The 15,794-nt window shown below is 39.8% G+C and overlaps 1 protein-coding gene and 1 pseudogene across 2 annotated transcripts in view; one reads left to right on the forward strand and one right to left on the reverse strand.

The window, feature by feature from the left end:
• Positions 1-15,794, forward strand: part of Ank2 (ankyrin 2) — a 567,056-nt gene that overhangs the window by 181,956 nt on the left and 369,306 nt on the right. The window lies entirely within an intron of this gene.
• Positions 72-4,812, reverse strand: LOC114614736 (annotated as a pseudogene).

The raw sequence follows: 15,794 nt of genomic DNA on the forward strand, positions 1-15,794 counted from the left end.
ATTTCACATCTGTTATAACTGCTACTGCAAAGGAGAAACACTATGTCTGATTTTCAGGAGGTATACACAGAGCAACTTTGTCTCCAGGGAACTTGTGCAAACCAATATAAGATCTAAATTCTTCACATAATATATAAAACAGGAGAAGCCTCTTCAGATTTAGTTTTTGAAGTCTGGAATGCTGGCACTTTCCAATTAGGCAACAGTTCTTCATTTCTGGGATCTGGCTCAGAGCTGCTGCTGACTTCAGGTCTAGAGCAGCAGCCATGATTTCTTTTTAGGCTTCTTCTTTTCCACTGTTGTTTTCCTATTTATCTGTCTGACCAGGTCATAAAATATCTCGTTAACGTTGACCTTTGACTTTGCAGAAGATTCTAAAAAGGCACAGTTACACCACTGTCTTGCTAAATTCTGGCCTTGTTCTTTGCCAACTACCCGCTCATCTTCCAGGTCACATTTATTGCCAACCAAAATCATTGGAACATCTTCTGTGTCTTTAACCCGTAAAATCTGTTCTCTCAAGTCTTGTAAGTCATTAAATGTAGATTGAGCTGTAATTGAATAAACTAGTGCAAACCCTTGGCCATTCTTCATATACAAATGCCTCATTGCTGCAAATTGCTCTGTTCCTGCGGTGTCCAGGATTTCCAGCATATGCTGTTGGCAATCTACTTCTACTTGCTTTCTGTAGGAATCTTCTATTGTTGGGTCATATTTTTCAGCAAAAATTCTCCGAACAAATTGAACTGTCAGAGCAGACTTCCCCACGCCTCCTGAACCAAGGACCACTAGCTTGTACTCATGATGTGCTCTGTTTAAATAACAACAACCCCGCGGCCCGGCGCCTCCTCCACCTCCTACTTCTCCTCCTCCTCCTCCTCCACCTCCTCCTCCTCCTCCCTCCTCTAGGCCGTGGCTCGGGCTCCGGCTCTGCATGGCGCCTCGAGAACGCGCACACACGCTAAGATATTTAAGTTTTTTTCGCTGCTGGTGGTACACGCTTTTAAATCCCAGTATTTAGGAGGCAGAGGCATGCAAATCTCTGTAAATTTAAGGCCAGCCTGCTCTATAGGTTGAGTGGACAACCAGGGCTACACAGGAAAAACCTTGTCTCAAAACAAAACAAAACAAAACAAAACAAAGCAAAAAAGGTATCTAAGGTTTTCATTTATACTATTCTAAAGTCACATGATAATAAACGGATGTGACAGATGACATCAATAGACACAGAGGGGAGAAATTTCACAGGGCTCCACCGCGAGACAAAGATGTAAGACAACTTAGGGCTGATGAGAGCAAGAGAACCAGTCTTCTTCAGGGATGGGTCCCCTAAGTGGCTATCCAATGCCAAGTGGTCAGTTCTGGAACCACATACACACAAGAGGCACTAAATGCACACAACAGGTTGTGTGTGTGTGTGTCTGTGTGTGTGTGTGTGTATGTGTATGCATACAGACATGTAGTAACAACTAAAAAAGTGGCTATGAATTTGAGAGGGAGTGAAGGGAACATGGGAGAGGTTGGAAGAAGAAAAGTCAAGGGGAAATGATGTAATGGTGCTTTAATTAAAAATAAATTAATTAGGGGATGGAGAGACAGTTCATCAGTTAAGAGCACTGACGGCTTTTCCAGAGGTCCTGAGTTCAAATCCAGCAAGCACATGGTGGCTCACAACCATCTGTAATGGGATCCGATGCCCTCTTCTGATGTGTCTGAAGACAGTGACAGTGTCCTCATATACATAAAATAATTAAATAATTCTTTAAAAAATGAATTAATTAAAAATTATATGGTAGAGAGGATTTTGTAAAATGGAGAAATGTTTGTATTTTCCTGTATGAACTCGACTGATTGAAGAAAAAAGTAGATAATGTAATTACATAGGAAAAATTGGAAAGTTAGACATGTTTTTTTTGTTTGTTTGTTTGATACAGGGTTTCTTTGTGTAGCCCTAGCTGTCCTGGAACTAGGATGATAGACCATGCTGGCCTTGAACTCACAGATATACATACACCAGCCTCTGCCACTTGAGTCCTGGGATTAAAGGTATGTGTCACCACCACCTGGGTTAGACATATAAATTATTTTTTTTAGGTTTTTCTATGTGTCAGCTCTTGTGTTTAAAAAAAAATGAGAGGAATGACAGAGCCTACTTTTTCCTTTTAGACTTAGAAAAGATTTGTTTCTTTATTTGTTTATTTATTTATTTATTGTATATGAGTGCTCTATCTGCATGTACAACTGCATGCAAAAAGAGGGCATAGAATCCAATTATAGATGGTTGTGAGCCACCATGTGGTTGCTGGGAATTGAACTCAGGACCTCTGTAAGAGCAGCCAGTGCTATTAATGGCTGAGCCACCTCTCCAGCCCCCAGAACCTACTTTTTAGGCATATTTTTAAAAAAGTAAATAAAGTCAGATGTGGTGACCCATGCTTTTAATCCCAGCATTTGAGAGGCTGAGTCAGTTGTATCTCTGTGAGTTCAAGGCCAGCCTGGTCTACATAGTGAGTTCCAGAATAGCCAGAGCTAGGTTGTGAGATCCTGTGTCAACATACCCCCACCCCAAACTCCCCAAAGTAAACAAAACATTTAAACCAGTAATCTCAGCACTTGAGAAGCAGAAGCAGGAGGATTTCTACAAGTTTGAAGCTAGTCTGGTCTACATAGCAAGACTTTGCCTCTAATAACAACAAAAAATACTATTGATAAAATGCTTGGAAGAGTGGCTGCCATAAACGATCACTTGTTTTAGGGGGATTATTTGTGGTTTTTTGTTTTGTTTTGTTTTTGTTGTTTCGAGACAGGGTCTCTCTGTGTGTAACAGTCCCAAGCTGCTCTTACAGAGGTCCTGAGTTCAATTCCCAGCGACCACAATGTGGCTCACAACCCTCTATAATGGGATTCGATGCCCTCTTTTGGCATGCAGACGTACATGCAGAGAGAGCACTCATATACAATAAATAAATAAATGAATAAACAAATAAATAAACAAATCTTTTCTAAGTTTAAAAGGAAAAGGTAGGCTTTGTCCTTCCTCTCCAATCCACAGAGATCTGCCTGTCTCTGCCTCAGGTGCTGGGATTAAAGCTGTGAGCCATCACGCCTGGCTAATAATAGCTATTTTTAAAGACTAGCATAATATTTCAAAGAAAATTTATTTCTTTGCTGGATTATTTTATTTTTTGGACCAAGTTTCACTTCTCCCGGGCTGAGCTCAGGCTACTTAATAGCCAAAGATGACTGTAGACCCCAGATCTTTTGCTTTCCATCCCAGCATGCTGCTGTCACAGGTGCACTACTACGTCTGGTTTTATCCACTCCTGGATTCCATTTCTGTGGAATTCTGGCTTCTCATATGCAAAACCATGGTTGTAGGTATTCTAAGGCACTCTCAGCATGAAATTCTTCTAGATGTCTTCTGTATTTTGGGGTTTGAAATTCCACAAATATATGGTGAAACAGAGCCCATGCTTTCTTCTCCTTCCTCCTATACCTCATTTTTTTTTTTTTTTTACAAACATGTAGAAGATAGGATATGGGTTGGGGAAAGAGGAGATGACTGAGAGAATATAATTTAATTTCTCTTCTGGCACTCTTGGGCAACGGGCTTTAATTAGGAGCTCAGATTGGTATTTAGTTACAAGGCTTCTGGATCAAAGCTAATTTGTATGTCAGATGTAATTTAGATGACTTCAGACTGTGTATGGGAAACAAGGATAGATTTTAGTGGCCTTGATTAGGGAAGCCTGTGGTTATTTTCCGTTCCATTGAACTAATACTTATCTCTAACGGGAGCCAAGGATCACGTGTGAAAGGGTTATCTTTGCAAAGATCAGCTGTCTCTGCTGGCCAGAGAAGTCTTTCTACTGATTGTTCTGGAAAGGACTAGCACGCATCTCTCTATTTTCCTAATTAATGGGAAATGATATATTGAATTAGCCAGTTGTCTCCATCCTCGTGTCTCTTTATTCACCGTGATCTCACCCACAGACTACTGCTCAATTATTTTATTTGCAGTTAATAGACCAAGGAAATGATTTGGGGAGCTGGTAGGTCTGTCAGACAATATTTTTCTTTAACTTATTCAACTAGCCATTCATCAGGCATTTAAAAAGTAAAGTACATCAGCTGGGTCTGGTAGTACATATCTTTAACCCCAGTGCTGGAGAGGTTGAGGCAGGAGGATCAAGAGTCTGAGATCATTTTGGGGTATATGGCATATTTGAGGCCAGTTAGGGCTACCGGTGACCTTGCCTCATAAATATTACTTCTCTGTGATAAGGTATAGATAATAGGAAGTTATTACTGATAAGGGAGGTATTTAGTGAATGTTCACTAAAGGCATCCGTAGTTAGAAGTCTCTGAGCTACAAGCCTGGTTTGATTACTGTGTTTATCTCCTCCCCAAATTCCAGACCCCTCTGAATGGGTAAGTCTGGGAGAAGAGTAGTTAGCTTGTACAGGACAACTCCAAGGTTACAGTTTTAGCATAGAAAAAAAGGAGAGAGATAGGGTTAGCTAGTTTGTAGAGAGCTAAGTTGCAGATCAACAGGTGGGTGATATAGCTGTCCTTGACTATGGAGAGGGGGATCTCTCACACACGAGGAAAATAGTATGTGATGATTGTAGCAACACCTTTCAGGGCTGATTACCACTTTGGGAAAACCTTACCCCTCCCCCAGGAGTATGCTAATTAGAATGTATACAAGCTATTACATTACACACTGTTGGAGCAGCTGTGTACCAGTGAGAACGAGTCAGATGCTGCTGCTATAACAACCATAAACTCACCGGCTTCAAATTCTTCCATGGGTGCACCTTGAGCTGGCGGGCTCTGTTCTCTACTACCATCTGGGGCAAGCACTGGCACAGGCCCCCACATCTGAAGCGTTGAAAGTCCTCACTGCAGTGCAAAAGAACATGGACCAGTGTTTAATACGGAAGGCTTCTTTCAGGGAGTGACCAGTGTTTCCTTATTCGCATTTCATCAGCCAAGCAAGTGTAGGAGAGGGTTGTCCAAGTTATACTGAGACAGAAAACTCCACCAGCGATAACCAAAAAGTCAATTATATTTCCGACTACTAGTTAATGTCAGGGTTTTACAATCAAGAGATCAAGTGAGGGAGAATCGATAGTTATTAACCACAAAAAGTGGTTGTTATGCATGCTGGTGTGGGCTTTCTTTTTGAGGAAGTCTAAGGAGTTATCCATGAGCTTCTGCTTCCCAGAAACCAAAAAACAGATGTATTATTTCCTGAAAGTAGCTATAAATTATATGTTGTCACTATATAGGGAAATTATTTCTTTTGCAAGTGAGTTAATGTATTCAAGGTGAGTATACACAGTGCAGACATATGAACCACTTCCCTAAGAATTTAGCCTGACCCCAGTTTAAGAAATCCAGTCCTTACAACGCCTGTTGGCCACATTATGATGCTGTTTTATAGATAGGCAGCTAAAGTTGGAGGTCCCTATTCTCACTGTGCATGAGTAAGAAGTAAGAGATTTGCCCAGAATCCTTATGGGCATACTGTCTTCCCCTCTCTGTTCCCTGATGAGAGTACTGGACATGTGGAGGGCCTGCACCCTATGTGGTTCAGGAGAGTGACTGGGAGAGAGTGAAGCAGCTAGCCAGCTAGTCAAGGAAAGGAGTCTCTGACTTTGACATTCTGTGGTAATCTTGAGTATAGCCATAGCAGAGTGAGCAAATACTTTGTTAATGGCCTTCTGGGTTTTGACTTTCAAAGCCCAGTGATCCTTGTTTTTCCTGGCTTTGTCAGAAGTAGGAGCTGAGAGTAATCCAGAAGACACCAGAGTCCTTCTGGGTAGGTTCCTGGCAGAGCTGTCTTTGCCTGGATGTAGAGCGTACATCAGCTTTTATGAGTCTAAGCTCTGGGGAAGCTGACAGGTCTGTGGTGTTAGTCTGTGTTGCCCTAAGTGCTAATGGGCCCGAAAGGACCCATGACAGTCGGAGGGTTGTGCTTCAGACAAACAGAAGGCAGACTTTCACTCAAAGATGCTGCACTGCTGCTTTTACTCACTGTTTTAAAGTTATAAATAAATGAGGTCTATCTAGCACACTAGGAATAGTATAGGGTCAACTAATTTGGAGGCACATGACTATAAAACTCTAAATTTCTTTAAAAATGACTCCTAAATTGTGCTAGATAGCACACCAAGCACTCCTCCAGATTGTGTTATTGAGTCTCCACTGCTGTGTTGGGAGCTGGGTGTCACCATTCCAATTAGAGATAGACAGACGGGACTCCAGTGAGATTACCTCTTTTCTCTAAATGATGGAGTCGGAAGACAGTAGTGTTCTATGTTGGACGTCTGCTTCCTTTCAAAATATTCTTCATCTGTGATTGCACTCAGTTGAGTGTCTCTTTACTAGTCGAGAAGAAACAACTTAAAGTCTCTACTCGGTGTTCCTTAAAGTCTCTTTATTCAGGGCCCCCTTTTCAGGCCACCTTCCCAGTCAGTACTGGTTTGATTTGGTGCAGAAAGAACCCAACAGCATTGCAGCATTGCCATTCCTCCTCCTCCTCCTCCTCCTCCTCCTCCTCCTCCTCCTCCTCCTCCTCCTCCTCCTCTTCATTTTCCCCCTCCTCATCCTCTCCTCTTCCTTTTCCCCCCTCCTCTCCTTCCTCTTCTTTCTCTTCCTTCTCCTTCTCCTCCTCCTTTTCCTCCTCCTTTTCTTTTTCTACTACTTCTATTTGTTTTGTTTTGCTTTGTTTTTCAAGACAGGGTTTCTCTGTGTAGCCCTTGCTGTCCTAAAATTCACTCTGTAATCCAGGCTAGCCTCTAACTCAGAAATCTGCCTGCCTCTGCCTCCTAAGTGCTGGGACTAAAGGCGTGCATCATCATGCCTGGCTGTCATTATTCTTTTTATGAGTTGTTACAGACTCATTAAGCATATAATGCTGTCACATAATATTTTATGCTCTGTGAGGGAAGAGACCATAACTAAACATTTGCCTAACACCTATCATTTCTGATGTGGCACCTTTCAATTAAGAACTGATTTTATGAAGTGTACCTATTTTATGGTTAGCCGTTTTATTTTGCACATTAAAAGAGGACATGTGCCTTAAATTTTAATGGAAGTCTTTGTTTCACATAAGATGCTTACAGTTTGCTCTGAGTTATGCCACAAAATATCTAGAGTTATTTAACTAACTCTAGTCACTACTGATTTTCATACCTTTACAATATGGGAAGAAAAGGCCTGCAGACAACTGGAAGAGCTACCACCAACTAGAACCTGTGACATTAGATGCTTGTAATTTAGCTATTTCTAGACATCTAGAAGACATGTGTTATAAAATGAAGACATTATTATAAAATGAAAATAAAGAGGTGCAACGAAGTCAACGTGGGGGAAGTGAGGAGCCACGTAGAACCAAGTTGTCAGGTAGACATGGTTCCCATGCAGGGTGTCCCACAGGTAATTACACTCATCACCTTACACCATCATTTAGAAACTTACTTCCAAATAGTGCATAGAGCTTGTACTTCCTAACTTGTACGTTTTTTCTGAGGATGAAATGTATGTTAATAGCGAGACCTGGTACGAATAGGGATTGCCATTCTCATCGTGGCTAATGCCTCTGAACTAGCTGAGGTCTTCCTAAGTCAGCAGATGTACTTCAGGCTGGAGGCGTGGCTGAATGTGGAGGTCTGGCCTGGCATGTGATATTCTTGTTAAATACAAAAAGCCAAACCTAACTTGTACTTCTTTTAGTACAAGAAGTAAAATTCCACAGAACATACTGTGATGAGTATAGGAAATACAATTCACAAGTGTTAGGAAGTTCCTGAAATGTACAAGATTTACATGGCTCCTCCAACTATTAAAAAAAAAAAGAATAACACTTTGTGAGGAGAGAAGATTCCTCAGTAGAGCTGTCTCAAAGCTGTGTATGAAGCTCCAGGGATGCAGCTTTCAAGAGTTATTACCCTTGCTTAGGTGAGCTTTTTGGTGATGTAACCTCCTTAGAGTCATCCATGCTTCTGTAAATAACCCCAGTGGTTCACTAAATTAGACCCAGGTCCATTGTTGGTGCCTGTCTAGAGTAAGTAGAGGTTTGTTCACATTGTCCTAGGAAAAGTCACAGAACATAGTTTTTGAACCTGCGGTCACATGCATACAAGGCAAGTATTCTATTTTTAAGATCCATCCTTAGCCCAACACTTATCATTTTGTAACATACATTCCTAACATATACATGTATATACATATTGAACACCCTCATCTTCACATCTCAGATTAGGGAAAGATAGGCAATGGGAGATGGAGACGAAATACTTGAAGGTTGAGGGCAATTGGTAGCTAGTCGTATAAGATCTCACAGAGCATGCAATATGTAGCTACAGGTGATCTAGAAGGCTGTTTAGGGACTTGAAGCTGCCTTTGCTTATATTTAAGCTAGCATCGTTGAGAAACCATATGAATAGATATATAGATACATAGAATGTACATATTTAATGTATATATGTATTAACTATATCTTGAAAATTTGAATGTATCTATGTTGTTCTATCTTCCTACATTAAAATTAATGAGATCACATAAAAACTTAGTTTGGATTAAAGTTTACTCTGTTTTATTTTTTTTTCTTTACAATGAAAACTAGCAGTGATTTTTAATTAAAGCTGTGTGGGCCTGGTGAAGGAAGAGACAGATTTATAAACCAAAATAGAGTCCAGAAAGAAATCAAATTATCTGATAAATGTGTATCTGTCTGGATTCAATGAAGGGGTTGCACACAGGAAACAGCTTTGATTATCTCTCAATATTTAATTAAAATAAATTCTGTCATCTCTTTTTCCTTGCCTTGGATATTTTCTCAAGTAATTTTCTACCTTTCTGGTCACTTTAATGGGATAAAATGGTCTCATTTATAAATGTTAGAAGTCTTGGCCAAATATAGAAAGCCTTTATGGTAGTATCTAATTTGAAAGCTCTGTCTTTCCCTACTTCAGAATTGACCTGTGACTGACCATGGCAACATCCAGGCTGAGAAGAGTTTTGGTTACACTTTCATTCATATTCCCTGCCCATCCTCTTGCTTTAAGGTCTTTTTCGGGCACAGAAAGATCGTGAATAGAGAAACAGAGGTGACCTAGAGCTCCGTTTCCTGTCCATTTTCTAAGACTGATAGACTTCAGCAAAGGTGTTTCTGGGACTTTTCAGAGTCTCGAGTCTTGAGTCTTGATAGTCTTTCCCCTTTTTGCTGTGATACTATGCTTGCCCTTGAGCAGGCCATGGCTTCTGAGCCCCGAGTGCTTCTAAGCCCCGAGCACTTCTAAGCCCCGAAAGCCCCGAGCATCAAACTCATGTGACATATGTCCAGCTATCTCCTCGAAGCTTTGTTGGTTTCATCTTAAAAGAAATTAGATTATTCCCAGCTGGGAAAACCTACAGACAGCTCCAAAGACATTATCTTGGTCCCTCTTGGTCCCACATGGCTTGCTTTGTGAAGAATACTCCAAGCATTCTCTACCTAAAACGTAGTTCAGAAGAAACAGTCTCCCTAAAGATTCAGTAAGCTAGTTCTTATAACTCCTCACAGGATGGACTTGAATCTGGAACCAATAGAGTTTTATTCTACATTCTTATTCAACTGTAATAACAAAATGGATTGGGAAAAGCTCTTTCAAAACTGTATTTTGATATAGGCTAAACATATGGAAACAAAGAATTTACCTCTACTATGATATAGTCCATTCAAAAATATACCTGAGCTGGGTTAATGATTAAAAGACAAACTATAATGGACAGAAATGCTAGAAAAACGACAACACTGTCAACTTTCTTCCAAACAAGGCTTTCCAGTGATGCAGATGCTAAGAAACCATCACGGGAAAGGAGTCATCAGCTAGGGTTTGTGAAAATGAAATACTTCCACATGACAGGCACCGATGACTTTGAAGATGAATCACACAATGTGAAAGTAATGGATAGAAATACTTAATAACATTCAGTAATAATAAGATCATTAAGCAGAATATAGATATGACTGAGATGAACAAGGGCTAGAAATAAGAACTCAACAAAGGATATCATCAGTTGATGCACACATATAAGCAATTGGGATTGAGTGTCCTACCACACAAATAACCTGTGTGCGTGGCGTGCTCTCCCTCCCCTCTGTCTTGTGCTCTGTCACTCCTTGGGTCATTTTGGACTTCCTCCACTGACTAATTCCTCTTTATATATCCAGTACAAGATGGTCCACAGTAGGTGTTCACAAGTTTATGGGATGATTATACAAATAAATGAAAGAATTCACAGAAAGTAAATTGAAATACTTACAGGACAATTTACCTTCCATATTGAAGAAGATATAAAACTGAAAATACCAGCGTGGGTGAAATAGTGTATTCTCATTCTTGAGGGGTAAAAACCATTTTGGTTAAATAATTTCAGGTTTAGAAATGTATCCTAAGCCAGGCTAGAAAGTTGGCTCATGGTTAACTGATTGCTCTTGCAGAGGACTAGGGTTCAACTCCCAGTACACACATGATTGTACACAATTGTCTGTAACTTCAGTTTCAGGGGATCTGATGTCTTCTTCTGGCCTCCTGGGCATTGTATGAACATTGTACTCAGACATATGCAGACAAAACAACCACATACAAAATATTAAAATGTTAAAAAGGAAAGTTACCCAAAGAAAACATTTGGCCATTTAATAATATATTATTCTTTAGGAAAATTATTATTCAGTGAAACACTTGTTAATAAATCAGAAATCGACACTTATAAGAAAATCAAACAATCAAATAGTAATCATTAAAACTGATTTTACAGATCTGTATTTATTGACCTGTATTTACATTAAAGGTATTTGCATTGTCAGATATATAGTGGCTCCTGTCTATAATCCCAGCGTGTGGAAAGTAATTCCAGCATGTGGAAAGTAGGGTCGGGAGTTTTAGGAGTTCAAGGTCATCCTCAGTTACATAGTTAATTTGAAAACAACATGGACTACATGAGACCTGGTCTCAAAACTCAATAATTCTGTGTTTAATTCTGTGTTTGCAAGAAGCTTGAAAGGTTGGCTGCTGAAACGTTGACCACAGTTCACTTGAGTCATTTGAATGGTCGCTTTGGTTTCTATGTCCATTTTCACAGTCTGGACATTTTCTAGGAAGCATAGAAATTGAATAAACAGCTAGCACGAATAGATTTTTAAAAAGTGATTTAATTTAGTGTGTGAGTATGTGTGTGTGTGTTCGCGGGTGCGGGCGCACGCATGCACTCGCATTCATGCACATAGGATGGGCATGCGCACATGCCACACACCGTATACACATGGAGTATACGGATATACTCCATGGACAGCTTTTGGTTCTGTTTTCTTCTGTACATTCTAGGAATCAAACTCCGATCTTCAGGCTTGTGCAGCAAGCGCTTTTATTCACTGAGCCGTCTCACTGTACCCGCCCCAACAGAGTTGTTTTAAAGGTCATAATATCCTTTTAAAGAATTGTTTAATTTTTCAAAATGAAAATAGATGAAGTAATTGCTGTTTTAGCTTTTTCCCTTTTAAGTTTGTGATTATTTTCTTATTTGTTGTTACTGCCACCTAGTGGGTGAAGACTCATTTACTATTTTATTATTTGAGACAGTAGCTTGTTTTTTTTTGTTTTTTTGTTTGTTTGTTTTTTGTTTTTTCTATGCATGGCTCTTTCAGAAGTGGAGAAAAACAAAACAAAAACAAAAACAAAAAATAAAACAAAAAAAAATAAAAAGCAAACAAAAAACCCCAAACAAGCAAACAAACACCTAGTGACACATTAGTAAATGCTCAACAGCCATTCTCCAAAAGTAGTAATTCCATAATTTATTCATAAATTTGTAAAAGTTTCCTTTAAAAACATAACTCAATTTATAAGTGATGAAATAACACTCTGCCTCAAAATTGCATGTGGTTAATTTTTCACAAGATGTTGTCGTCTTTTTTGGTTTGTTTATGTAAACAGGGTTTCTTTGTGTAGCCCTGCTGTCCTGGAACTGGCTCTGTAGATTATAGGTGGGCCTCAAACTCACCGAGATGGGCCTGCCTCTGCCTCCCTGAGTGCTGGCATTCAAAGGCATGTGCCAGTGCTTTCATGGATTTTTATGAACTCTTGTGCCTGTTAGCAAGCTGTGCTCAGTTGTGATTGACAGAAGCTACATCCAGGGCACTAAACACATCCTTTCCCTATTGTGACTATTGTCATTAGGTCTGATAGGTCCACTGTTCTACTGTTTCTCATCATTGTACAAGTTTTATGTTATGCACAAATTGCATTCAGCTTTAACACTAAACATGTGAATAGCCTAATTAAGTCTTGACACCCTGGGTGCCTCAGGCTTGGTAGCCAGGGCTTGCTCTGAGCTGCACACCCAGACCAGTAAGTTTCTATTATGTGGTGGATAGTCCTATCACAGTTGCTTCCAGGCTTCACTGTAAAAGCAGCAAGCTGGCTTTGGGCACACAGGCACCCAGCACTGCATTGTGCAGTATTTTTTGATCAGTGTAGGTGATCTCTAATAATCTCAAACGCATAGATTGTGGTAAAATACAGCAAACGAAGCAAAGCCAATTGGGAGTGATATATCTCAAAGATATAGTTAGCTTTGTTTGAGATGTAATTTAATTGTAATTTTATATAACTTAATTACCAAAGAGCTGCTCTGTAGTATCCTTCAAATTTGAACACATGGCTTTTCCAAGCTTTCATGAGCAAAACTGATAACCACTATATATGGTCGCTGTCTTGCTTTCTGAATTGTCTTTAGTTTTCCAGAACAACTGTAGAACCGTGAAAGAGAGCTATACTTTGAGTTTCTAACTTGTACCCAGACAGCATATGTTTTGTTGCTATCTACCAATAGTGCAGGTTAAGGATGTGATAAGTGTTTCAATGTCCTGTTTTGTTTGTATAAAAGATACATGTAAAGCTCTAAAGTATTGAATAAAATGATCACTATCTAGTCATCAGAACTGAATCATCCCCTAGAGCTGGATGTGGCTCACTGGTCTAGATCATACCCATTACACACAAGGCCCTGGGTGTGACCCCAGCACCACAAATCAATAAATGAGCGAAGAAAGAAAGAACCCACCCAGCTTCAGCCTTGAGAATGTTATGAGTGCCCAAAGCAGGTTGAATTCGACTGAAATCTAGATTTAAATAAATACTATTTCCTTACATTAAAAAAAGTGTTGTATTTTTTTAAAATTATTTTTAAGACAGTGTCTCCTGTGGCCTAGACAGGCTTCAAACTTGCTACATCTGAGGAGGACTTTGAACTTCTGATTCTCCTGCCTCTACTTCTGAGTGAGGGCTTTATAAACAAAACATAGGACCTTGTACATGTTAAATAAGCACTCTACCAATTGCACTGAATGCCCTAGTCTATACCTTGTTAATATTTATTCTTTAAATAATAAAATGTTAATTTTAATCTCAAATATCTTATTTGTTGTTGTTTTCTATAATGCTAGCACCTTCACAGTAACAAATCAGTCACTTTGATCTACTGATTCTCCACGTTTGTTTCCCTACATCCTTGTGCTTTTCAATCTTCATTATGTCCCTGGGAGGGTATTTAGTTCATCATCACACTCCTTCACAGAAGGAATCCTAGATTCTCCTGTGCACTTCCTGCCACATACAATGCTCATGCAAATAACGCTATTTGCAAGGAATGTATTCTACTCCACTTCCAGGTCAGTCTTGTACCACCCTGTTATCTTCTAAGAGAAGGTCTGTTATAATTATGTTTATAACTACTATTATTTTTAATAGGGAGCTTAATGGAGATGAATGGGCTGCAGACAAAATTCCATGACAAGAATATCTCCACAAAGGAAAGTTCTGGATGGAAGTTATTTCTCCCTTTGGCAGAGAGCCTGCAGGGAGTATTCGTCTTGTGTAGTGACAGGGGATTCTGTATGAAGAAAATCAAGGGCTTTTCTTGGATTACACAAGTCAGCTTGACAATAACAACTCAGCAGTGGGTGCCAGTTCATCATATGTAAGAGGGTGAGAATTAACCTGAACTGTGATTCTTCAGGGGGAACAGAGTAATACAAGCTTCCTTACTTCAGAATCATCAGAACTAAACTATGAATGTCCAGATTCTGGAGCCCATAGGAAGATAAAGGACCACATGGTTGGGCAGTGCTGTTTGATGCCCAAGAGGGAAGGAGAAATGAGAGAAGGTTTGGAACACAAATGATGAGCAGAGTGGAGTTAAGCAAAAACGTTCATTTCTGCAGCCAGCAAATAGGCATGGCATGGGGGACATACTGCTATGTTCTACATGCAGAAAGTCAGATTGTTATTATTCTATTATTAAAAGAACCCTAAAGTTGTCTTCAGACCTTGGAATTTGGGTTGGTAATGAAGATTTATTACATGCTTAAGTCTATGCAATCCTATAAGGTTGGAGTCAATAGGGAGACGACTCAGACATCAAAGTTTGAAAAATATTTTAAGAATTACTGATTTACTGGAAAGAGGAGAATGACAGACTTCACTGACATTATTTTTTTCATTTTTAAAATTAGCATCCAGAGTATTAGATACCATTGTGACATTTTCAAACAAAGTTCGTTTTAGAAGATTTTCTTCCTACTTCATGTCACCCGTTTCTGTCCCCTTCCCCTTCTCATGACCTCCCTCCCTCCATATCCTTTCTTCCTTTGTATTACATGTGGCTTTTTGTCAGCCTTTTAGTCCTCTCCAGCATCAGTTTTTACCCGCTCTGGGCTTTAAAGCTGTATCCACATTTATATCCATTCATGTATATATAAGTATTACATGGCAGACTATGATCCACACATGAGAGAACATGCAGTGTTGGTCTTTCTGAGTTTGGGTCCTCTTGCTTCATATGCCTCTTTCCAGAACCATCTGTATGAATTAAAAAGATTCATGAGTGGGTGTGTATCTGTGTACCATGTTCATGCCTCCTGACCTCAGCATCCAGTAGGGGCATTTGGATGCTCTGGAACTGGAATCATGGAGAGTTGTGAACTACTGTGTGGGTGCTGAGAAGTGGGCAACAGTTCTACGGAAAAAATAGCCAATGCTCTTAACTACTGAGTCATCTCTCCAGCTCTATCTACAAACATTTATCTTTTTAATATTTATTTATTTATTTTACGTATGTGAGTACACTGTAGGTGTCTTCAGATACACCAGAAGAGGGCATTGGATCCCATTACAGATGGTTATGAGCCACCATGTGGTTGCTGGGAATTGAACTCAACCTCTGGAAGAACAGTGAGCCATATCTTCAGCCCCACTTTAATTAAAATATAATTACATCATTTTCCCCCTCTTTACTCCCCCAACCCCTCCCACTCCCTGATTCCTCTCTGTCAAATTCATGATCTCTTTAATTATTGTTATACATAAGCATATAAATAAACACACAAACTTTCTGTGTTATTTGTACGTACATGGTTTTAGGGCTGACCACTTGGTATTGGATAACCAATAAGAGGGCTCATCTTTGGGGGAAGTTACCCCTCTCTCAGCAGTCTTTAGTTGCCTTTAGTTCTTTCTCTGGGGATGAGATTTCTCCCTTCTTTGTTAGCCTGACTGTTGGCGGTGTTCTTCAGGTCTTGTTTAGGCAGCCATATTGTTGAAGTATCATGTGTGAAGCTTCCCTGTGGTTTCTAGGAGACGGTCTCACATCAGCTTCCTGGTCCTCTGGCTCTTACAGCCTCTCTAGGGTTCTCCTAAGTTCTTTGAGCCTTAGATGCAGGACTTTTGTTGAGACAA

The sequence above is a fragment of the Grammomys surdaster genome, unplaced genomic scaffold (genome assembly GCF_004785775.1).
Source record: "Grammomys surdaster isolate TR1022 unplaced genomic scaffold, NIH_TR_1.0 126531, whole genome shotgun sequence".
Taxonomy (NCBI): Eukaryota; Metazoa; Chordata; class Mammalia; order Rodentia; family Muridae; genus Grammomys; species Grammomys surdaster.